Source organism: Nymphalis io, chromosome 4 (assembly GCF_905147045.1).
Source record: "Nymphalis io chromosome 4, ilAglIoxx1.1, whole genome shotgun sequence".
Lineage (NCBI taxonomy): Eukaryota > Metazoa > Arthropoda > Insecta > Lepidoptera > Nymphalidae > Nymphalis > Nymphalis io.
The window spans coordinates 5,808,790-5,833,478 of NC_065891.1; the positions used below are offsets into that span (position 1 = coordinate 5,808,790).

The 24,689-nt window shown below is 30.6% G+C and overlaps 1 protein-coding gene across 1 annotated transcript in view; it reads right to left on the reverse strand.

Moving 5' to 3' along the window:
• LOC126781583 (spondin-1) overlaps positions 1-23,843 on the reverse strand; it is a 232,186-nt gene extending 208,343 nt beyond the window's left edge. The window contains exon 1 of the mRNA XM_050506482.1: positions 23,831-23,843. The gene's annotated coding sequence lies outside the window, so the exon portion shown is untranslated. The remainder of the gene's footprint in view (positions 1-23,830) is intronic.
• Between the last annotated feature and the right edge of the window lie 846 nt (positions 23,844-24,689).

A 24,689-nucleotide genomic window follows, 5' to 3' on the forward strand; every position in this document is an offset into this window, starting at 1 on the left:
CATCGGCTTTGAATAATTTCGACCATAATCATTATTGAAAATTTCAGGAGAACATGATATTAAATTTTGAACCTCTATCAGCTCAAGTGCCAACACTAACAATAATAATAAGTAAAACCGTTCTGTCACGATTTTTATCGCGCAATAGCTATCAAACAAAAGAAAGTGATAAACAAAGGAAATGGTACTGAACTATTTTATATTTGTCTATTTATAAATAGACAGTCTGTTTAATCGATATAGCAATATTTAATAATACAATATAAATATTTCACTAGCTGTACTTCCCTACATCGAATTGTATGATTAATTGCTGAAATTAAGAAAGTTAATACCATTTCAAAGGTGGATTGTTCTGCGCGAACGACTACAGCCGTGCAGCCGGTCAACTGCGTCCGCCATTCAATTCGACAGTTTTACGACGAGGCATTGCTTTTATTTGCACGTTCCGCTTCGTTCACGGCTTTATGGCTATTTTTTATAGCATCACTAGTTCATATTTTGGCAGGGTTAAAGGATTAAGGGATAAACTAACTGCGATAGAATGCAGTGAGAAAACATAACGTTGATTTCACAAAATATCGAATACAAATAAACAATTGAAAAACTTGGATCTGTTTTTTTTGGTAGCAATAACTTGTATCTATATGTAACTAATATATTACACTTATTAGGGCAACAATAACAAAACCAAAAACAATTACAAGTATATCTACTTAGAAACGAAATGCTTATAAATATAAAAATAATATACATATATAAATAATTACACGCAAGTTTTTATAGAAAAGGTAGGTGTGCGAGCATATGGACTACCTGATGGTAAGTGGTCACTTACGCCCGTAGACATTGGCAGTGTAAGAAATGTTAACCATCGCATGTAGTTGATATTTATTATCATATGTCCACTTCTTTTTAGCACGCCTAAACAATATGATACAACAATCTTAGCAGGATCATATGCTATCCACTTAAATTTTCTTAGCTCCGGTGCATAATATACTGTATAAAAATATATATGTAAATTTAAAAAGATAACGTTATAATTCGTTTATTTTAATTACGAAAAAACTAAGATATTAAAAGATATTTAACTAAATATAATAAAACTAATCTTTATGCTAACATGCTAATCACATGCTAACGGTACAACTGTGTGAGACTTTGACTCCGAAATTAGCTATATTATCATATATCACAATATAATACAGAACTCGATCTGGCCTGAATATTCGTTTTGTTGGGTATTCGTAATTCACCTAGCTTACAAAATATTCGTACTCCGACAAATATTCGGTTTAAATGCCGACAAATTGCCAAATATAAATACCTCTATATAAAAGTCGACTTATGCTTGTCTGACGTGTAGCAATAATCAAATTTAGATGCAAGCATATTTAGGTTGACATTAGTTAATTAGTTATATTTTAATAAAAAGATACATCTCTAAAAAAGTGGTTGCTCAAAGCTGACAGACACTTCCAATCCACTACCGCCTTACGAAATGATCACTGCAAAAATACCCTACACTTTTGTTATATTTTGTATGTCACACACAATTATCTAGACATTTTACTGGTTTCTTTCTCCTATTGCTTATCGGTTATTAAAAGCAGATATCAAGTACCAATGAATTTTCATGTGTTTATTCATCTCGAGCTCGATGATATAGGAATACATAGTAAAGAAAAGAATATTTACGGGCTATTAATTTTATTAAATTTTGTTATTTTAATGCTTTGGAAATCATTAGAATATTTTTTTAATTAAACTAAATCTATGCAGTTAATAACTAATATTACAATATGAAAAAGTCTCAATAACTAATACTCGAAGTCGGTAAAAGTAATATCCAGCCCGTAACTAAGAATTATGAACGGTTCAGTATCATGAGGTAAAAATTATAGAAAGTCGGGACTACACGTTAGGATTTTTTTATGTATGTTTAAAAAGAATTCGAATATGATATTTTCGAAGATACACCCTGGCATTACATCATGATCATATCAACGTACGGAGGCATATTCGTGATTGACCGTGTGTACTTCGCAAACAGCCGGTAACGAGCCATCAATGCGCAATCACACTCGCTAATCACTCGCGATTGACGGTCCCTGTTCTGACGTGATCGGGCGACGCATGTGACGGTGCTCTAATGAATTAATGTGCCAATATTGTTGTTCAACTTCCGTCATTAAAACGGTTATTGATTTTCTTTTAATTTTCATCTTGAAATGTATGCGTTTTTTTCACAAACAGACATATAGTTATGTGTTTTTTATTAGGCAGTAATAGAATTGCAAAATAAATTTGATAAAAATCAATAACGTGCAACAAATATATTTTATTTGAGTTTTTCTTTATGTTATACATTGCTTAAACTTTACGACGATTTTCTTCTTGACTACATAATATATACAACATATAAACATAATTTAAACAGCTGTTTATCCGGAAATTTACAACACATCATAATTTTCCACATAAATCGCAAAAATTGTTGTGCGAATCCGAAAATAAAACCTCTTTTTTTACTGTCCACTGCTGGGCGACTGCCTCACCTATAGAACGCCAAGCTTACGTTATATTTATATTATAATATTAAATATTAGTCTATTATGTTCCATTATAACGATAATCGAATTAGTTTGACATTAGATACTGTGTCATGTTACGAAGTTATAAGTGACTGATCGCCGACAGAATATTATGATTTATTTCCACATTTTAAAATATTTAATGTTGACAATATTTTCTTCTATTATATGTATCATGGCTCCGGTGGCGTGTGAATTACATTTTTAGTAATTATCTTAGGGTTTGTAGTGTTCAAATACTTCAATTGATATCACGCTAATTCATATAAAATTAATGCTCTAAATGAATGTTTGCGTGACGGTATTAGCTTAATACATATGCATGTTTTATAATGATTGTATATACATATTTTTTATTGCGAAACATTTTATTTGAGACAATATTTTTATTGTATATGTTTTAATTAAGAAAAAGCAACGGCTTATCATTATATTTTCATAATTTCGCGTAAGTAACATTTTGAATATACGCTTATATTCAAAAATATATATTGAATACACGCACACGCACATACACTCACACGCATACACAATTAATAAATATGGAGACAACCTAAACACAAAACGAAAAGCTGACGAACTTTGTAAAGATTTGACACAATCTAAATTGGATTATTTGTATTTCAGTCTATTTTTGAAGCTTAAATATACTTTACTATCAATATTATTTCTTTGTTAGAACATAACTGTTCAAAATTACATTACTGTGACAAATTAGATCAAATAACGCATACGGGCAGTATATCAATAGATCTCGTACCTTATAGATACGATGTTAGTCTGCATAATGACGTCACGCCTGCACCATGGTCGGTAATTAACGACTGATTAACGCACAATTAGGCAAGTAATCAATGATAACAGATGTCGCTAGCCTCGCTTAATTGACAATATTGTGCGAACTTCTAATTATTTAATATAGGAAATAAATTTATATATTATATACACTTTGTATTTATTTCTCAATATCAATAAGAGCCAAGAAAAACGGTAAACAATTTCTAAATCTTAAAAAAACATGTTAGATTCTTTAAATAAACAGTTATAATCATACGCAAGCAAATGAACCGACTTTAAAAAATAGTATCAAGTATGGAAACTTAAAATCAAAATTACATAAAAAAAAGATTATGTTTCTAGAATAATCAAATAGACATTTATTTGTTGCCAGTAATCGCTATGATAAAAATAAACAGTACGAAATATCCATTGACACCGCGCCCCGACTACAGAAATAATTCCTTACGTGTAATAAGTAAAAGATAAAACAATAATAAATATTTTTGATGTCATCTCACAATAACTAGATGGTGGTTACAATATAGGCTTAAATTTAAAAGCTGGTAACCTAACCTCAATATTTAAAAAATATTAATTTGAAAACCGATCAATAAAGGAAACATTTGATTTGGTTGAAATAATGTATGATGTAATAATGTGAAACCTCAAGTATTTGTAATAATGTGAAACATGAGGGAGTATTAGACGGCATTAATGTTATAAAATTACTGCGATTAAATACGGCTAGGTATTTGACATCAAAGAGATACATTAAAGGCACATCTTAAGCATCGTTATCCATTCTTGTAAGTGTTCAAATACCATTTGTAAAGAATGACTACACGATCAGTTTAAAGAGATAATTGCATGTATTACTAAAATTATTTCTTAGCTTAAAATATTGTTTAGTTGTATTTATTAATAATAATTTTCAGATGTTTAGGCTACACAACACAGTTTAATTATCAATTATTATCAATTATGGAAATATAATATAATTTTAGCTGTGTTATTATTTTATTAAATAATGTTTTAATCCCGACTTGACTATGAAAATGTTGTATGCAAAGTGGTATCATTACAAGCCTCAAAATGACCTTTATTTTTATTATAAAAGTATATAATTGAATGCCTCGTTAATCTAGTGGCTAGCTTATGAAGTTGCAGATCTCCAAAGTCTATGGGCAGTTGTATATGTTATAAGTAACAGCCCTTAAATTTCTACTACTGAGCAAAGATCCTCTTCTCATAGGAGGTGGCTCATTCTATCATCTAAGTATATTACCATCACTGCTTATAAGCTTTTAACGCTAAATTTTGGTTAAAATTGTTTGGTGAACATATGTAGAAGATTTTGGATGCTTTACAATCGTTTCTGTTTCAATATATTATATTAAGATAACTTGGATTTAAATCGATAATCTATAAGACATTATCTAAGAGTACGTACAGCCAAATTAGAATGGGAACGTATTTGCGTTTTTGCGTGAGCTAATAAATCAATAGCATGTTGGCTAATATTTCTCTAATCCTCTACAGTTATAACACTACAATTTACTGAGCTAATGTCATAACAGCACATACGTTTATTTCGAATTAAGTCCCTGTATGTATTACACCAGATCAAACTCAAATATGTCTCCAAGCTGATTTATATGTATACATATGTATTCATACTACTTACTTAAATAGTATTTCTAGAAAACTTATTTATTTCATGTAGAATTTCAGTTCAAACATATAAAGTAACCTCTTGAAATTCTCTAAATATTGTAACACAAGCGTATGAACAAGGTGCCCTTAATTAAATTTTAGCTTAAGCAGTTAAATACCGACGTCGCTGCTAAGCAATGGCGACGGCGCAATGTCAACAATTTTCGCAAAGACATTCCACGGGTGTTTCGCCTCGCTACGCTTTGATAACTCTTTAGAATAACTCAACTTTTTCTTAGACATCCGTGAGATCAGAGCTGTTAAATACCCCTTTAAAGAAAAATATGCAATGCCCTTTTTGTAGAAAATTCTTGTTATTCTACGCTTGAAGCAAGCAAGTTATTTAATAAAACGAAAATAACTCGACGTCAAACTCTAGTCATAAATAGCCAGATCAAAAGAAACTTCTATAAATATTCACAGTGATAAATTAGGTACATAAAAACAATTAATTTATATATATTAAACATGTACGACTAACTAACTATTCCTCTTAGCTTTAATTACAATAGTGTGCAGCTTTCCGACGGATACAAAACTATCACGGAGTACTAATATTATATATGTATATAATATATAATACTATATACTTACCAATAATATTTTTCATATTATTCTATAGTAACATATTTTATTTACCACTCCAACTCAAACCCCTAAACCGGTGGAAAAACTTTGATATTTTTATAGTGCTATAAATAATGAATTCATAATAATTTTTTCAAAATATATTAGTTGTTTAAAAAGTACCTTACACACTTACAAAAAAATACTGAAAACGTCGTTTTTTAATAGCTTTTATATCGAATTATGTTAAATTTATTATTATTAATTTAAATTTAATAACTTATTACTAACTCAGCATCATTAATTGGATTGTTCTCTTTCTATTAGTCTATTCTTTGCTATAATAAGTAGGTACTTATACATCAAAAATATACAACTTTTACCAAAAATCTATAAATCATAGATATATAATACTGAACATTTATAATACGTTGGCAGGACTTTGCATAAGTCCGTCGGCGTGTTTAAGACTCATCCAAAGTGTAAGCAAGCTATGTAGTATGTATTGCGTTGGCTGTGTGCTGGTTTGAATGGTGAGTGAGCCAGTGTATTATTACACAGGCCCACTCACCCTGGGCTCAAGGGATACATTTCGTTATCGATCCTTAGACACTATTGTTGTCAACGCATTGACGGTGTGTAAAGGGCTTACATATTTTACAGTGCCCTTGTCTATGTTACGTAATGAAACTTTACATAATACGTATTATCGGGTATCACATTGAATCGTCTCTCTTCTAAAATGAACATAAATCCTATTGATATTATATATCTGAAAGTATGTTCTTCAAATTCTGGAAATGGTCTGATAATAAAAGTATATTATTATGATTATATTATATTATAATTTTGCCATGATATATATTTAATTTATAAGTAATCTTTATCAATCTTGTAATATTTATTATTGGTGGTAGAATAAGAATGAACATACTAAGTTGTTTGAAGGTCAACAAAGACGAAGTAGGTAAACTATCTTAAGAATTCGTTTCAATTTGATTTATTTTCATATATGAAAACTGAATTAAACGTAATAATTTAATTTATTATATATTTATTTTAATGTCAATATGCCATGAATATACAAAATATATAATGTTAATTAAAACAGTATACTTTAGCTAAACCTATAAACTTATAAATCTTTAAATTCAAAGGTTTATTTTCACCCCACAAACAGCGTGACATTCTTAAATTTATATGATTGTAAAAAGCTTTTCATCCATCAAAGTCGGGTTGGAAATAAATTTTAAATCGACATCAATGTTAACAAATTACTTGATAAAGTGTCCATAGTGATACTTCAAAGCCTGTCCCGCCCACCTGCCACGTTTTTCGTCCAACAGGCGTGGTCGTACTGTGGGTGGAGCTTGTTTAATGGGCGTCAGCTCCGCCCACTGCGCGCCACGCCCATTGGTTGATATCTCAGTTTCATGCGAAACGTCGCATGGGATGAATCTCCCGAGGATCGTACGGACAACCGTAAAGTAGTCTGTAATGTGGTTAAAGTAAACTAAGTATATATTAATTAAGTTATATTCGAATGTAACGAATTATATTCGTTATTTTTCCCAATACCTAAAATTTTAATAAATATTTTTTAGTTCATATTAATTAAAACTTTTCGGTTTTATTAAAGATTATTTATCATATTATCTGAATATCCTTTAGTGTATTACCATCGAGTATAAACTTTATTTGTTTATACCAGTTGTTTATTAAATTAATAAATATACGTTTAAATTTATCACGTATTACAGATTTTTACTATTACTCGATTCGTATATCATGGTTATATTTGATAGCGTTAAAGATTTCGAAAACAGGTTCCAAAGAAACTTGATATTTTCGATTCTTCATTGAACTACATATGATGACTAATTGGCATTAAATATTGGTTTAGTTCATATAAGATTGACTCAATAAGCATTGTAGGAGCGCAAATAAACTGCAAGTCTTCCCCTAATCGGAGCCTGTCTTTTCTTAGTAATGGGACATTTACAGGCTCTTACTTTTTTGTATTAGCTTCAGTGAAATCTTACAATTTTAAATGTATGTAACACATTGTAACATTAATATACATTACCACGTACACTTAAATACACACAAATATGTGACACGAATTTCTAGGTATATATTACAAATGTTATATTTTTTTAAATGGATTAATTTTAATCTAGTTCATGATTTGGCGTCATAATAACTTAGCCAAGTTACAGTTGTTGAAAAATTATCGGTCTTACTTACGTTGCATAGCGACTGTTAATTAAATTCCGACTTCCTTATTTACAAACGCTGTTTAGTAAAACATTGATTTATCTCTTTCTGTCATTATTGATTTGCAATTCGTAAGAACAAGGTATTGTTTGAATAATCATCCACTAAATAACTTTTATAAGTAAATTATTTTATAATAAAATTATTTCTCTCTTTCTATTATTATTGATTTGACATTCGAAAAACGAAGACAGAGCATTGTTTAACTAATCATCCGCTAAACAACGTTTATAAATAAGGCCGTATTTTTCTATTCCCAGGATCGAGAACCTCCTTTATACTTTAAATATCAATAAGCGAAACTTGTATAAGTAAATTCTATAACATTTCCTTTTGAATTGAAACCATATTATTCCCGTAATAGCACTAGTGCTGTATAAAAATATGATATTCTTTATTTAAATAATATGTTAAACAGAGCATAAGCGGAGAGCTCTCAGAGAAACTGTAAAATTATTCCGACTGAAGCGGAGTGTCCGTACACGACTCATTTCCATAACGATTATTTCATTATACATCCCTCATACTTTTTCAGGTGTGAGATAAAAATGTGGAATCATTAGGGACGAGTGAGTTGATTACAGTTTTCATAAATATATTCATAAATACTCAATGTCACTTGACATATTTGAGGACTCCATTAATAAATACAAAAAATAATTCTGGAGTTATTATTAGAATTCTAATTACAAAAAAACATATGTTGCAACCATGTTAGTTTAAGAAATTAATGAAAAAATGTATTTAAAGTATTATTATTCATCTTAAATTTTGAAATTTTTAATTAATTTTTGTTTTCCTATTTAAATTATATTATTATATATTTTTAATGTGATAAATGAAATTAGTGCACTCGTTAATTATAATATTTACAGCTTTATTTTCAATTATTATTAGTTATTATTATTTATTTATTTTTATTATTATTTTTTTCTATAGAAATGTGGTAAATTTTTTTAGTAATTTAGTATTATAAAAAATATTGCTTATGTTATAATTTGTTTATACTGTACCTTAAAATGCATGTTGTGGCCGTCTTTAAGAGTCGCACATTTTATGTAAGTTGAATGTGTTTGTTTTATTATTACATGTAAAAGTGAGGTGACTGCTGATGGTCCTTAATAAAATAAAATAAGTGGCCAAAAATATGAATGGATTAGAGTTAAAATAAATAGTCATAAAATATAGAAAACAGAAAAGCCCTTTGACCACCTAATTGTAAAAGATAACCTTTATCTATAGTCGTTGGCACTGCAAGAACTTAAGAGCGCGCCCAAAGCTAGCGAAATTTCAGATTTCACCAGCGCGTCTTTTACATGCCGCTCTCGACACTAGATGCATTCTATGCATTTTTTATCTTAAACGTCCGCCAATATTGTTTTTATACATACTTTTCTTTATTGTCTAGATAGGTATATTTATATTGCTTATATTCTATATATGCTATATATTATATATTCAGCCCACATTAATCCACTGCTGGATATAGGCCTACTCACCGGCGCCGGCGCGCCGATTCTCCCGGTCCTGTGCTAATCACATCCATTGAGCATCTGCCAATTTTCTAAAGTGATCTGACCATCGGGCGGGTGACTGAAAAACTGACCTATGGCCTTAAGCCCTTCAAAATGAATTGCAAATAATCCTAAAAGTAAGATTGTGGTGCTGCCTAATAAAACAGACAGGCGCATTAAAATAATAAAAATATAAATTAAAGATAAGTTACACCAAAGGCACGTCTCCGGGGATACAAATATAATAAAAAAAAATAGGGTATAATGACGATGACCTTCTTTCGATTCGAGGTTAGCCAACTGTAAAGATATTATAGAGTACATCATCATCATCATCATCATCACCCTTTTCGCGTCCACTGCTGGACATAGGTCTCTCCAATGGCACGCCACTGAGTGTTATAAAGTACAAGTGTTCTCATAATCAAATGGGACGGCAATCCAATGTGATTGGAGAAATTTCAGACGTAGGACTAACGGCTTTATATGATGTCCGTGGTATGTCAATGTAATCACAGCCAACTTCCAAGCATCGAGTTGCTACTGCTAAATTTCGTCGAAATAACCAAACTACTAATTAGTAACTCGACACGGGGCTTAAAACTAGGACCCCGGAATTGGCAGCGTTTTAACCTGATCACTACACCAGCGAGGCAGTCAGTTAAATAATAATATTTACTTATAGCTAGCAATTTTTATTGGGAAAAAAAATATGATAATTAAAATTGAGATGAAAACGAGTCAAAAATAATTAAACGACATACTAAGATTCATAAATTAATATGGAGTTTTTCTTTTCTATTAATTTTATCAGTAAAAAGTCAGAAGATAGCAATCGGCGGTCGTATTTCACTTTTAATCTTCAATGATTAATTAAGACGCTGCCGAGGGCCGCGCGACCGAGTATACATCATAATATTGTCTTGTCTGCATTTCATTATCAAACAGGGATGTATTAACATTTAGAACTATATAATATTATTATTATTCACTCTTTGCTATATGCTGTATGTAGGGCTTTGTGACAAGCCTTTCTTGTTATATACCAAATATTCATCGTATTATATTCTATCAAACAACAAAACTTAGTATTGTTGTCTACCGGTTTAAACACAACAAGTGTTAGTTGGTGTCAAGATGCCGGTTTAAATAAAAGTTTTTTTTTTATTGTGCTAATGGGCCGATGTTCGTCTATTGTAACCAATATAATCATAGTTTATTTCCTATAATATATTCACAGATAGATGATATAACAACACAATTCGAAATAAAACTTCTTTTGCAGTAAAATTATTTTTATAAATAGCGTCACCAGTACTTGTTATTTGAAAATCAAACAAAATCATAGGATTTTATGTGTGCCTCGCCAGTTTTACGATAGCGTTGACGCTAACTGGGATTTGTATAGAACTCTTATTATTATTTATTATTGCACTAATCGCAGATAATATTAACGCTATCAAATTATTATAAAAACTCCCACAAGGCACACTCCACATAAGTCGATTATCCCTATTACGACTAGGTAATTTTGCCTAATTAGGTACTAAAATTTTCATCCAGCAGAGCGCACCAGATAGCAATACATACTTTGTTTTAAGGCTATTGCACCTGAATATTAATACAGAATAATCCGGTACCAACTGAAATTCAAATGCAAAATAGTAACTGTACGTGGCAAATGTGAAATAAATTAACGTAACCAAATTTCACACGGTGTTGACTATTCTAGCATTTTAATTACGATGTCAAGTTGCTTTTAAGTTAAAATCAAATAGACACTGACTGACCGGAGAGACATCATCAACTGGATCAATGCCTACGTACTCTCCGAGACTCAGGAGTATAACGCTACTAATTTATTTTTCTTATATTAGGTACCTGATTGTAAATTGTCACTTCTTAACATCGCCAATTCGCCACCAACCTAGGGAGCTAAGAAGATATACCCACAATTACACTGGCTCACTCACCATTCATACCGGAACACAACAATACTAAGTAGTGTGTAGCAGTAGAATAAATGATGCGTGGATGGTACCTATTTAGATGACTTGCACTAACTCCTACCAAGTAAATCTGATCACAAATATAATAACAAATAATAATATTTTTATTCACCCAACCTAAGACTACGATATCTACATTCGTATAAGCTAGCCCTAGTCGCTCAAGTCAACCATCAAGATAATGCATAAAATGTAAACAGAGTCCGGCCCTTGTTAAGAAATTAGCAAAAGTAATTCATTAACCGCTCGCAAAGATCCTAAGTCCCTTATTTCGAGCGGGCTCCGCTCAAAGTATTTTTTAATTCTGCCGCATTACCATTGTCTGCCGTGATTTATGGGACACTGTACGCAAATAGACCGAGATAATGGCCTTTTCACACCTTAATTAAAAATGCTGCTTAATTGATGAGAAAACGTGCTTAAGAATTCTTATAATTAAAGAAACACTCTTCAGGTTAATGGGTATTTCTTGTCTGTATTTAGGTTTGGTTTGAGTAAATACTTATAAAATACTATAATTATTTTATCTATATTGTATCATTAATATTTTTTGGTAAAGTAAACATAAATTTTAATATTTTTAAATTTGTTTATTATTAATGTTAACGCACATTACATAACAGAATTTAGAGGAAGATTTACAATGTATGGCTGTTCGATACTCTAGAGTCGGTCGGGAGAATTTGGCTGACATGACAGGCTTCATTTTATGATAAATACAAATTGGGCCCAATGAAAATTCATTAATGGTTTCGATTTGAACCCGTGGTCCTGTAGATCACGTAGTCCGTCAAGTATCATGTTCTATCTACTGGACCATTTCAGCTTTATACATATGTATGTATCTTACATATGTAAATACAGGTAATACAGTACTTTACTCATGAGATGTATTAAATAATTCGAATATATTAATCGGTTTACACCAAAATTCTGAAAAGCGAGTATTTATTAGGGAGTTAAACCTCACCTCCATAAAGTCGAATCGGTAGGTTTATGTGAAGCGATATAAGGTCGGTCGAAACCCCTCTCATTCACTTTTATCTGAACGGTTTCAGCCGAAAAATACGATGTTAGGGTGTATAGTTTATAATTGATTATTAATTTTGTAATATTTATGTATGTGATACATAACTTTATGATACATATATGGCATGTAATGTGGTATTAAAAATGTTGTTAATTTTTAAATTTCATCTTTACAATAAATTTTATTCCAAATTTGAAAAATTACTTACCGGTACGTTAAACATCTCAGTTTCATATTCGACATTAATTGCCAGTGCAAGCTTTTCAGTCCCATCGACAAACATAGTTTAGTAAACAGCACTCGAGCTGTGTTCGTTCCTGCATCCTAATTGTCGTATTCAAAGTGGACCGCCGATTTGCCGCCGGTTGCCGACACAAGCGCCCTCTGAAAACTCTAATTACGATAAATGATGTTTATAATTAAAATAACACTCGTGATTCGTGGGCCACGAATCAAAGCGACAGAATAGCTGATGCATAAACACGCCACTTCACTTTGTGCCATTTTTCTGTGCGCCTGCATATCTCTTACGGGATTTAGGGTTAAATTTTTAAATGAAAAGAATATATTTTTTGTAATAAAATACGAATTAAACATATTTAGCATATTATTTGTTAAAATAAAAATCAAGAACATTAAACCATAACATAATTAATTGAATTTTACTTATATACAATTATACAACTTTGTGATATAGAAAAAAACACAATAACACAATAGCAATTATTCATTACATTATTTAAAGTCTCAACAATTTGTTTATTAAAATATTATAAATTTAGCTGATTTTATTAAACGTAACATTCACGTCAAGACCCGTATCAAGTGATCAGTAAGTACAGACAGGCAGCCTGGCCGGGGCGCGCCGAGACACGCACGGCTTAGCACGGGGAGCATCTAGTTGGGGCTGTGAGAATACTAATTAAGGGCTCAACCGTACAACGATACTAGCGGAATTAGCGGGTTTTATATTTTGTATAAAGGGTACCTGTAGATCGCTGAAGGTTTGAAAATCTAAATGCAAAAGTTGCAACATTTATAGAAATGGAAGTTGAACTGTTTTAATTTTTTTTATATATAATAATAATTTCAAGTTCTGGCAAATTTAAGTACAAAAATTAGTTTTATTTTTATAGAGCCATTCGATTGATATCATTTTTTTTTTAATTGGAAATAGTTGAGATTGATTAAACATTGGAATGTCTTTGGGGATATATAGCATTGATCTTACGATTTCCCATCAGAAGCAGTAGGTAATTAAATACAATATGTGTATAAGGATTGAAGATATAGTAAATGATACCCGCTCTAATCCCTCAATGCAATATTTGTTGAGTAGCACGAAGATTTGAGATTTACTGTCGATTGAGAACGGGTAAATTTGCGGTTAATAATGGTAAAATAATGTAAATGTAACATTGCTGAGAAAATATATCTTCTGCTGTTAAGAATTAATGTTCAAAGCTTATTTAAAAACAAAACTAAAAATCTATCATTAACTATTAAATCAAACACAAAATTAAGTAACGTCTTATGAACCTTATCATGATACTGAGATGTTCTTTAACATGCATATTTATAGTATTACTGTTGCATATTCCATGGTAATAACCTCATTAAGGAATGACTACAATATAGCACGCAATCTTACATACAAACACAGTTACTCAAACATGCATCCTTAATGGATTAGGTTATGATATTAAAATGTTTAAAATATTACGATTTTTTATGTATGCATTGGGATGAAATTGACTTTCGACACACAGCTCACCTGCCGTGATCTGTATGTTTTAGATGTTTAACTGTTTAAGATTCAGCGCTATTGAAATTGTAATCAGAGGTTGTGTCAATAATTTTTCTTTTCGCCTTGTTGCATTTGTGCCTCAGGCAACATTTTGTGTTTTAAAAAAAGTTGAATTAAACATAAAAGAAGCAAATGAAAAGTCAGCAGTGAGTGTCCAGATTTGAAATCGTAATTTTCGGTTGAAATTCACGTATTCACTCCATAAAACCATCTCAGGTCATATATTAATGATTTTAATATTCTATAATAGTAATGCTTCTAATTTTACTGCTGTTTGTCATTTCTTGTGATAAGTTAATAAAAAACATATTAAAAAAAAAAACAAAATAAAGTTTATACTCATGAATTTTCATTCCGCACGAATAAATTTAATGTAATCTCAAAACAAAAATATTTAGCTTAAAATATCATATATAGATGAGTTACGTAGAGTTTAAATGTAATGTATTAAATGTAATTATTTACTATGCGCATATTTACTTTATACGCATGGCGTAGCGTGTGTCGACATAGTAGCAATGAGAAAAAAAGGTTTGACAAATGAATAATACTCTCTGAGACAGTTAACGAGTATCTACGTTATAATCTTTACTAATCTATTGCCTACCGTACTGCCCCTGGAAGTGTTAAAAGATAAATACGGTATTAAGACAAACATATAATTTAATATCTTTCTTAACCGACTTAATGCATTCTACTTGGTTCTAGACCTAAATCCTGTTTAAAGATATTTTCATAACACGCGACATGACATGTCCAATAACATTCAGAATATATTCTGAATCTTAATATGATAACCCAAAATTAATGCTTAAATTTGTAAGTTGTAAATATTCCTAAGCATCAGTTAGATTATAAATAAAAATGCAAGGAAAAAAACACATTTTTAATTGGGTAAACATTTCTCGTGTTTCCACTTTTATCAAAAAATAAAATTCGCCAAACAAATATAACACTAGGAAGCCAGACAAATATATTACGTTGTATCTGAAATCACTTAACCAACAATAATTAACTTTATTTACAATTTGCCTCTAGGCTGTAAAGGTCGTTGCATACTTACCATATTGTTTCATATTGTAACATAAACTACGAGTATGATAGCATTTTGTAAGGCACATATGTGTTTGTTTAGGTCGATAGTAAAACCTTATTATGTTAAAGAGTTTTCTTTATAAAAAATCCTTGCTTAAGTTCTTTCTTGTTTATTTATAACTCATATTTGGTGTAATTAAAGATATTAGTTTCATTAATGAAGCTTAGATTATTTTTCCTCTAAGCTTAGTATAACATAGCCTTATTTTGGTTGGTTTCGCAGGATGTGTAATTAAATCCATCCTTTACTGATTTATCGCGTCCACAATTTATTCCTTTATCTTTGCACGGACCACTAATATATCTTTATTCAGTCGCTGTTCAGATAAAATTAGCGAATTTGTTCATTCTCCAGCGCCCGCCCAAGTTCCCTTTCGGTCTGTTTGTGTAAAGGGTTAGACCGTATTTCACTTTTAAGTTATTTACGACGTAAAATCTTGTTTCGTACACTTTTTTTTTCAAGAAAATATGCTTTTAATGTTGATATATGTGTAGTCTCTTCATAAGATTAAACTAGATGAAATATTAAATTGATTTAATTGAATATGAAAAATAAATATAAATTATTTCGTAAATCAAATATTGATAAAGCACGGGTATATCATAGTAGAGTGTTCAATATAAGTACACACGCGAAACGACCGTATTCACGGAGACTATTACTCGGGAGTAATAGCATTAAATGCACCGTTAATAAATTTAACAGGCGATTTATTAAAATTTTCATCAACCGAGCCATGTCGGGCTCATGGTTCGATAAAAAGATTAATAATTCACAAGTTTACGGTGTTTAGTGAGGCTTTGTTGCATGGTGGCCCGTTATCGCGCGATCTCGGAGTGAAATGGCAGTGTATAAAATGCATCTAAAGAGAAGGTTGGCGGTCGGCTCGTGGTTATGACACCTAATATACATTTGGCACGCGATTCCGTGCGACTCGAATCGACCGTGTTAATGGTTTGGTGTAACGCTTATGCGGTATTGGCGTTCTGTGATTGATTGCTTTACTTGCGCGGAATAACATATTCAAATATAAATATATAAGTACCTAATTTAAATAACACCGGATTTACTTTTATAAATTTGTTTAAGTATTTAGAGACGATTATTTTTGTTAATGTTGTGTTCGTTATGTAATTGTTACATTTATCAGATACACTTAATTTAAGCTACATGTACTCTATATCTATAAATAAAATATTTTATATATGACACATAAATAAAGCTAACAAATAATGAAAATAAACCAATATTTACTAAGTTACTAATTTGGTAAAGACTACGTGTCATAAAACGTTGTTAAATTGATAAAATTTATATTGTAATAACAATAAAATTATTTATTAAAAAGATAATTTGAACTCATACCATACTTATAGGAGTTTTGGTATGTGGGGCCATCATAACAACGTGGCATTACAACAAAATGATAACATACCCCATGAACAATTAAAAATGTATATGAGCCATGATGATGTAATGAGCCAATGTCCATGATAATCGATCAATCAGTATCCATTAATATCTAACAGATACACTATTTTTGAACCGAGGTGGCCTAGTGGCTAGAACACGTTAATTGTTACCGACGGTTTCGGGTTCAATCCCGGGCAAGAAATACTGAATTTTCCAGTGCTTACAATAAAGTTAATATCTAGCTCGGTGTCAGAAATTCTTCCATATATCACGAAACCGCTTTAGAACAGCGCGGTGGAATAAGCTCCAAGTCTTCTATTGAGAGTAGAGAAAGTCTTTGCCTAACCGAACTTTTACTTTACGCCAACATTCATTTTTATATGTAAAATAATGCCAAAGTTATATTATATTACATTAATAATATATATTTTGTTTGAGTATAAATATTATATTAATATTTATTTATTTTATACCTAATAATAAAGATACGTTTTTGTTATTATTTTTCAGACTATAGTCTTCAATATTTCGAAGAGGTAGAAATTCGCGCTTGAGTTATTCTTGTACAAGTAGCTTAATAGTAGTCAAGGATTCTAATGCTTAGAAAAGCGTACGTAGCATCTGTGTAGTTCTTAAAATAAGAATGGTATATTTATGCATACGAATTAAATAATTCGTAGTCATGCCAAGAAAATATTTTATCAAATATAACAGAATGGCATATATACTCATATCACACAGGCTTAAATTAAAAAAATATATTATTCCGATCGTTATGAACAGCTTATTGTTTCAGAACGGATAATATAGACTTTGTTGTATTACTTTTTGTATTTATTGTTCGTTGTTTATATTACTTTATCTAATAAAACACTGCGAGATAAAACATTAATATCCTTTTATCCTAAGGAAATCAAGGTTATTATCTAGCTGTTGTATTAGATTATTAAGAATGCGTTATTAAGAACTTTATATTTAATTTATCGGTTGGATCTTTTACTAAAGGTCTTCGAATATAATATTCAACAATGATGTGTTCAAGTAGTTAAAGTAAACGAAATAAAACAAAGTCGGCGACAGCTCGCAGTCGACAATGAGTCATGCTTATTAAGTACATATTTGCTCGACAACGGTCCATTAATCAATTTTTGCATTTTTAATCCGCCCCTCATTATTTGCCCGTGAATTTCATTTCCACCGTTGTTCCACCATTTTAAATTTTAAACTGGCCGGAGCTTCAAAACGCACATTTCCAAGTAATTTACAATTTATCGTGTTCGCCTGCAAATGAGCAAATATTTTTCGTTTGTTAAGCCACTTGTAATTAAATATATTAAAATTTTATTTGAAAATGCGGTCTCGTATTGTGTTCAGTGTCGGAGATTTTTCATTAAAACAGGAACTGAAGTATACGCATAATATTCGATACTAACAGGCATTAATGTTTAAGGTCGGGTATTAATTTTAAACTAAGTGCATAAAATGAATATTGGATTTACATCTAAATATAACGAGTGTATTATATTAATATATCTGAAGTTATCTACGTCAGTATGATAAATATATTAAAATGAATATATGTCATGGTGTGCAAATTTATTTAATTACAATTATACAAATTTATACTTATATAATTAATTCTCATTTAAAATGCTTTAAAATCAACATAAAAATGTTCTGATTTAATTTTAGTTTTGTTCGAATAATGAATTGACATAGCAATCGATGATTACAATATAAAATATCTCTATAAGAAGTGCGTACTCTTCAATTGAATAGAACATTTCAGAGATTAGCCATGTCATTAACGTGATTAAGTATATTAATATTTTATTAGAAAATTTATTTAACAAAAATGAGTTTAATCGATTAATAGTGTTCGCTTTGTATAACACAAAGAGACGTAATAAGTGAATGCCTACAAGTATATGATCACATATTGAAATTTATAGTTTGTGCCAATATAAATAAATGAAATGCTTGAAAGTTTAATAAAATGCTCGCACGACTACACAAGTTTCCACTTTTATCGCTGAAGTGTCGTTCACAGCCAATTGAAATATTCCATTGAAGCGCTGTCCAGCAAATTCGTCAAAGCGGAAAATCGATGAGCGCTCGAGAGGAAACTGATACTTATAAAGAGATGTAATACACATAGTCGTACTTACTTATAAATATTATCTTTATATATTTTGACAATTTTTATACCAGCTTATGTAGGATATAAGGTTTACAAATATTTTTTCCATTTTTTTTAGAATTAGTATAAATTTATAAATGTATATGTCATCATTGGTTTATATTTATTTGGACAACTGTGACCAAAGACCATTGTAGGTATTAAAGTAAATATTTGTGTGTGCACACAGACTTTCTATCCCTCTCTTATATATCTCTTATATATTATACATCCATTCATGTGGACGACAATCTAACAGGCCTAGAAAGAAAGAATAATCACGCTCAGGAAGAATTTTTATTACCGATGCACGATATTGTCACACCTTAATTCTGACTCGGGTTGCTATTGAGAATTTCTAACCCCATAACTGTTATTGGCCGGGATTCGAATTCAGGATAGGATCCACAACCATATAAGATTTTCACAAATAAAAAATATGGTATATACATATAGATAATCAATTACTACTCAACTTGATTCTATACTTAAAACTAAATGTGTCTTTTGTTATACTTTAGTAAAACAATAACAATAGCTGACTACATACATATATGGCTATAATATGCTTGTAAGTAAATATTTATTAAACATATTACTTTGTGTAAGTAATAATAAATTCTTCTATTAGACGAATTTATAAAAATGCCTGAATTTTTAACGTGCTCCGTTTTTCAATGTACATTTTTTAACGTCGGTCTTGTGTAATTGATAAAGGCAGAACGCGGTTTTACCATGACATGTTGTATTTATGCGTATTTAAAAGCTTCCGACTCGCGGATTTTAAATCAGAATTAATTACATGTTTCCATGATCAATCCCGTCGAAAATGACAGCTGCTTTTTAGTAACACACAGTAAATTCACTTTACCTCTAGTTTTATTTATACTGAAATTTAAGTAATTAATTAATTGGCAGATGTTATTAACCATGAAACCTGGCTTATTTATACAATATTAAATAATATTTAGTACGCTTCCGTATATAATATGTGCAATCTGATTATACTTTTATTCGCAATAAGTATGTACATTTATCTGATTCATAGACATTGACATATTGTCGAATTAAATTATAATAAAAGAACATAATTATGTATTACTTAAATAAGAATACACGTAACCTTATGAATTGACATATTATTTAATGACTAAGAAAAACATTTGACGTATAGACGCAACTTGTGCGTACTTCTTGTAGTATTTATCCATCTCAGTTGTCAACGAGTTAGTAGAAATAACTACATCCAGTTTTACAAAACAATTAAGTTTATCTATTTTATATAAAATAAATTAAATTATCGATTGAATACGTGTTCGTTTTTATGTATAAACTATCTACATGATACAAAGTAAGCAAAGCCCACCTTTATGCTAAACACCTTAATAATCTCGACAACTTGATTCACCGTAGCTACAATGCTAACTAGACCGATTTAACTTTCATACATAAGACAACGTTATTAATGAGTATAAGCTTAATAAAATTATTCAAATTTGAACCTTAAATCGCTCCGCTTACGGTAGATTATATATTTTGCCACGTGAAAAATAAGCTTTGCGCGTATGTACACAGAGTTGGGCTAAGTTGAAGCTGTCAAATTTGTTTAGCGGTAAGGAGGGCCAAGTTGCGAAGCGCCGCCGGCACATAACTAAGTGCTTACTCGCATACAACTTGCCAAATTGTAACATTTGTGTAGTAAAATTAATGCCGCGATTTATGTGACGTAGTTAACCATTATTGATGGCTCCTGGAGTTAGCTCCATCGATAATAATATCAGTTCTGGATAATCACATCTGAACAATATCAAAGATCAAATTGACTCAAAGGTAGCGAAAATTATTGAATCTGATTTTTCATCTCAAATCTGAGATAAGATATATAATAAAATTATAACATTATTTATCTTATGTAAGAATTATTCATATTTATTAAGAAATGTATGCGTAATTCATTTGTTTCTTAGTTACCCGATGAAACCTCTTAGAAATAGTTAAGTTGCTTAGCAAACGTAAACGATCGCATTACACAATAAGCACTGCCGAGGATTCCGGTCAAAGTTTCAGGGAAGCCGGACAGATGTGACCGGGACTAATTATGATTAAAAAACTTGATGCTTTCTTTAAAATTTCGTAATGTTCCTATTTTTTTTTCGTCTTATGAAAATCTGGGGCGAAAATAAGCTATAAGAAGCCCTTTAAAGGTTTTTTTAAATATCGTTTAAATAGATGACTTTTAATATTGCATTTTTTATAAAATATTATATCGGCGTTAAGCAGTTGAAAAACATAATTAAAATACAAATATAACAAGTATGCGTCATTTCAGGTTTTTCATTTTCATACTTAATTACGAACAAGAAAATACATTTTACGGTAAAAATATTAGTTGAGTTAGTTTGAGTAAAATACTTAATATTGATTTACGTACCCATCGCTACTGAAGGTAGTAGTGAAGAACTTGTAAGAAAGTTAAACCTAGTAAGGCTGCGAAAGAATATTTAAAAATCATAAATTACCCTTTATTCAGTTTATTTGGTTATAAATCCCTAATTAATAAGATTTTGTTTGAGAAATTCATTTTATTTTTATCACGAAATCCATTGTTGAGTTTTAAATAACATTGCCCTTTAAATGTTTAACTATAAAACAAACAAATAAAACATATGTTTTTCACAAAGGAAGTCGCTATCGATGATATAGTAATTTGATAAATTTATACGGAGCAGATATTAAGAAACATAAAGTATTTTTGTTATTTACAACAAGAATGTCAAAAACGTATGGCGCATGGTTCCAGTACGTACATAAGTTGCCATAAAAAGAGAATGGCTTTCTAAACGTATGTTACTTTTCGATGGTTATGGATATTACCTTCTCTTTACTCAACGACCCTTTTTACGGTATAAAATTTAGAAGACGTGTTGTATTATTAAAAACTAATAAAGACTCAAAATTTTATGTGCGTATATTGATTTTATGTATAAATACGAAAAATGTTATATCTAATAGAATTTATTTAAGTGGATAATTAATTTATTAAAATTATACGTTATAGTATTATGTTGAGATATATTTGTAATATAAATGTATAAGGACAATAATCTAATTAAGTATCATTTGATGTTAAATTGAATATCACAAGTAGTAGTGGAATAATATATTTAAAATATTGATTAATTATTTACGAATATGTTAAAAATATCGATTCTAACGCGTCCATTGATAATAGCTATAAATATAATCAGATAGGCGTTAAGGGCCGTTATATATCGCTTCATATTTCACAAAGTGCCCTAAGTTCGGCAGTTTCACGGTTATGGCACTGTTAACACGTGTTGACGCTATATTGTTTCTACTTCACATCCAACTAAATCATGGGAAACGTGAAAAAAGTTACAGTGAATGGGTTCTCATATATCGTGCGAAGTTTCCGTATATGATAGGATGAATTTGAAAGTTTCATTTTATAATGTGTGTTGAAAATATCGTAACAATAAGATAATTATTTAAAATCTTCAAAAGTAACAGTCTGTTAATATCCCACAGCTGGGTTTCCACACGCTGGTTTCCTCAGGATTTTTTCTAGCACCACTGAGCACGTGTAGCACATGAGCCCTGTAAATGCAAATTAAGCACACGGAAATTGCAATATAATCTTCGGTTAACCAATGGGCACATCTCTGTCCATAGCAACTATTATTTATAATTATTTCAATATAAAAAACACTATAAAAATATTTCATAAAATATCTAAATGAGACTGTATTACATTATTTTCAAAACAAAGCTCCAAATATGAAATGGTCGGCGAAAAAAGAGAACCAACCCATATTTCTCGGTAAGCTGGGAAACGAGCCAGAACGTATTTACGTGTCGCATGAGAAAAATCCATGGTTTATCAGCTTGTATTGTAACAAATGGCTGCAATAGATGGCGCAAGTGTGCCCACCGGTCATCACTTGATTAAGCGATATACATACTGCATCCGCTTAATCATATTCCTATTTTAAATTATGATTTGATAAATGAGAAAATAAAAATGTGTTTTCTTATGAACTTTTTATGATTTTTTTATTATTTCTCCCCTTTGTATTATATTTATATTATATTTGTATTATATTATTATTAAAATGTTAATCTATATTTAACATCTTATTCATCAATTAAAAAAATTGATATTGATTACTTTTTAAGTTAAATAATAATTTATACCATTAATATTAAATATTAGCTAAAGGATACTGTATTATAAATGACTTATACATGACTTATTTGCTTAACATCATACACTACAACATTGTTTGATATTTCGTTAAGGGAAGCATGTTCTTGTTCTTGACAAAATTTTCATAAGAGCTCGGGTAAAGCGTCGCCCGGGGCGACCGGCGACTGGCGCTCAAGATCACTTTGTAGCATTAAACGCGCCTTTATCGAAAACAGGGACTCGCTGCTGGACATCGTTGTAACATAGAACGTAAATATGTTCGTTTTGTTATTATACTTGCAGTTTTAATATTTTTTTCAAATTGAGAATAGCTTAACTTCATTACGTATATAATTTACTATTAAACGAATACCCACAAACAAACAAACATATACACACACAATCTACATACAAAACAAAGATATAGTTTAAAGGCATTGTAAGAAATGTCAACCATCGCTTATAGCCAATGCGCCACCAACCTTGGGAACTAAGATTTTATGTCCCTTGTGCCTGTAATTACACTGGCTCACTCACCCTTCAAACCGGAACACAACAATATCAAGTATTGCTGTTTTGCGGTAGAATATCTGATGAGTGGGTGGTACCTACCCAGACGGGCTTGCACAAAGCCCTACCACCAGTGTAAAATATTATAAAACTAAATAACAATAATTACTTTCTTTGTCGAGACGGCCGAGTGGTTAGAACGCGTGAATCTTAACCGATGATCGTGGGTTCAAACCCGGGCAAGCGCCACTGAATTTTCATGTGCTTAATTTGTGTTTATAATTCATCTCGTGCTTGACGGTGAAGGAAAACATCGTAAGGAAATCTGCAATGAAATCTCATTGAAATTCTGCCACATGTGTATTCTACCAACCCGCATTGGAGCAGCGTGGTGGAATAAGCTCCAAACCTTCTCCTCAAAAGGGAGAGGGGGCCTTAGCCCAGCAGTGGGACATTAACAGGCTCTTACTGTTACTGTACTTTCTTTATTTCGGAAACGCACCGAGTTAACATTCTCAGTCCGGAGTTTCTTTAAAGACGTCACCATGAATAAGTCCAGTGAGTCGAGCAAGGCTTGACAGTATCATATTCGAAACCTGCTTTGTAGAACGCGAAATTAAACATTATTGGACATTTCATTTGAAGATGTAGATATAATATATATACTGTGTTGTAATATTTATATGTATTTGATTCGCAATATCTAGATTAAACTTGTTACTGGACAAAAACTCAATTTAAAAATGTACTAAAATATTTATATACTACTATTTGTAATCGACAGCCCAAGTTATATGTCATTCTAAATTTTTCCCTTTCTTACGCTACATACTTCAATATATTAAACATTACATAAATTTAAGTATACTGGTACAAATACAAAATTTGATTTTGTAAATAATAATTTAAATAAATGTTTCAACCAGGATTGTCGGAATCATAACGATCGTTGGTTTGAATCCAAGCAAGCAGTCCGAATTTTCGTTTGCT